Genomic DNA, 2,469 nt, shown 5'->3' on the forward strand with positions numbered 1-2,469 from the left:
CATACCATGGACCACCAAGAAAGCAAATAAATCTGTCTTGGAGAGAGTGAAGCCAAGCTTCTCCTTGGAGGCTAGGATTTTGACGTTCCATTTCACATTCTTTGTACATATGGCCTGGAGGAACCAATCCTTGGAGAAGGAGGACGGACAGTGCAGAAGAGGAAGACCTTGGACGAGATGGATTGACACAGTAAATGGGGGAAGAGGATTAGGTGTGTCAAAGTCATTGAGATTGGCTCAGGATAGGGCAGTGCCCCCACCAGCATACCACATACCAAAAGCAGTGCCAATATACCCAATGATGTTATCTTGAGTCCTTTGCCGAGAAGTCTAGTGGGATCAGTGGAAGGAGTTGGAAACTGGAACTCTGAGTGTCAGGATTATCAGGGAAAGATGCTCCACAGGACAGCGGCCTCCAGCTGCCAAAGCCAGTGGCCATCCACAGGCTCTTCATCCTCTCATGGGCATTTATGGAGTTGTTTTCTTGCTCCTTCTCCTGCCTCAAACCCTTGCCTTGCAGGATACTTTTCTTGTGGTTCCCCTTTATCCTGGATTCCTCCTCCTTGGTTTCCTTTCTGGGTTTGTCGCCTTTTCCATATTGTGCAGTGCTAGTCACCCCAGGGCACTGTCTGCACTCCCTCCTTAGTAGCCCTTTCATATAGTTCCTAAAGCTGTGGATGTATTTTTTTTTTCTGTATGCCATTCCACAATCCCTGCTGGCTTGAATCCATTGTTGCAGGCCCTGTGCTAATACATCTCAGTGAGGGTCTTCCTTGTTTTCACCAACCCTCTGCTTTATCAGGCAGGATGTCCTTCTCCAAGAACTGGAGCCTCCTGATAGCAAGGCCAAGACATGGTAGAAGAGTCACTCTCCTTGCCTCCAAAAAATGTTCTGGTCGCACTTCTTTCAAAACCAATTTGTTCTTTTGACAGCCGACCTTTTAACCAGTGCTCCACCAGGCACATAGTTGATGGTCAATTTAAAAATATTATTTAAGTGAGCCTCCTGAGAGGCTAAGCTGAGGAAATGTATTCACAGGGGAAATGTCCACTGAATGTTGAACGGATCAATGCGAGTTTGTTCTGTTTCCCTTTGTAACTGTCAACCTCTTTTGGTTTTTTACTTTAAACATTATTTACTTAGGTCTTCTGCAAGAAATCTAGCACACCAATTTGTGAGGATAAACTCCACTGGTGGGGGGGGGAGTAAAGAACGCAGGGAGCTTTTGAGCTGAGGAATGGCTCTAATTTTGGGCAAAATCTGGGAGCCCACAGCTTTCTCATCAAACTTAACACTGTTCTGTAATCTTGTATTTCTCCTTCTCTGTGTTGAAGATCTCACTCTGCTGGTGGTGAGGCTTATGCAGCTGCTGCTTCTTGAAGTAAGTGTCAGTGAGGTGCTTTGGGATTTTCACGCCACTGATGTCAACTTGAGTGGAGGTGGCAATGACAAATTTCTGGTGTGTTCTCCACAGAGGAACTCAATAGAGGGTCAGAGGCCTGGCCACAAGGAGCAGGCCACTACCCAGCTGCTCCAGGAAGACCACTCTCTTGGCCGTGGAGTGCCCTGTGAGGATTATCAGAAGGGCCTGGGGTGTGATGCAAGCACGTGACCTCCTCAGGTGCTGGCTGAAGGTTTTTTTTAATAGCTCAGCAGCTTCCAAGGCACGTCTTCAGGGGGGTCATATCTAGGCATTTTGTGAAGTTACACCACTTGGGTACCACCATTCTTATCACCACCAACTGGTTTTGTGACAGTAGCAAGAACCTTCTCCTTCTTCTTTTCAGCTCTGGACTTAGTGGCTGAGTACTCCCTCTTGTCCATGGCTTTCCTGGAATACAAGGCCAATTGAGACTACCTGCTGATTCCTTGGACTAGGACAGTATTGCAGTGGGGCTTCCCCTTCTTGAGCGTTTTGCCTGTGCACTTAGGCTTGGCTTTTTTAACTTTGCCACTAGCATCTGCCTTCTTGGCTTCAGTCTTGGCCTCAGGCTTCTTCTCCTTGGTGTCCAGTTTTTCACCCACCATCTTGCAAGATGGGACAAAGCAACTGTCAAATTCTTGAAAGTAGATCTCAATCTCCTATTATTTGACATGATGCTTTATTAGCCATGTGTCCTCGGATGAGTTAGTTAGTCTCTCTGGACTTTTCTTGGCTCACTGTAAAATGAGTATTATGATGGTATTGTGCCATAAGACATGTAAGTGAATATGTAGATATCTTTGAATGGGGTCTGGAACAGAATAAAACAAGGCACATTGCCATCAGTTCTGACTCCCAGACTACCTCTGTGCCCTCCTCCAGTATTTGAGGTTGCAAATATTTATGGGAGGAGACTGCCTATCTTTCTCTCAAGGAGCAGTTGGTGAATTTGAACTGCCAACCTTTTGATTGTTGTTATGCGCCACCAAATCAGAAACAACTCCTAAATGACCCTCCAGCTTTCAGAGACTGTAACCTGCAGCAT

The 2,469-nt window shown here is 46.3% G+C and overlaps 1 pseudogene; it reads right to left on the bottom strand.

Annotated features, from left to right (window-relative positions):
* Positions 1-1,160: 1,160 nt before the first annotated feature.
* LOC102876010 lies at positions 1,161-2,029 on the bottom strand (annotated as a pseudogene).
* Between the last annotated feature and the right edge of the window lie 440 nt (positions 2,030-2,469).

This window comes from Elephantulus edwardii, unplaced genomic scaffold, assembly GCF_000299155.1.
Source record: "Elephantulus edwardii isolate Elephantulus edwardi_28Jun2011 unplaced genomic scaffold, EleEdw1.0 scaffold00028, whole genome shotgun sequence".
In the NCBI taxonomy this organism is placed as follows: Eukaryota; Metazoa; Chordata; class Mammalia; order Macroscelidea; family Macroscelididae; genus Elephantulus; species Elephantulus edwardii.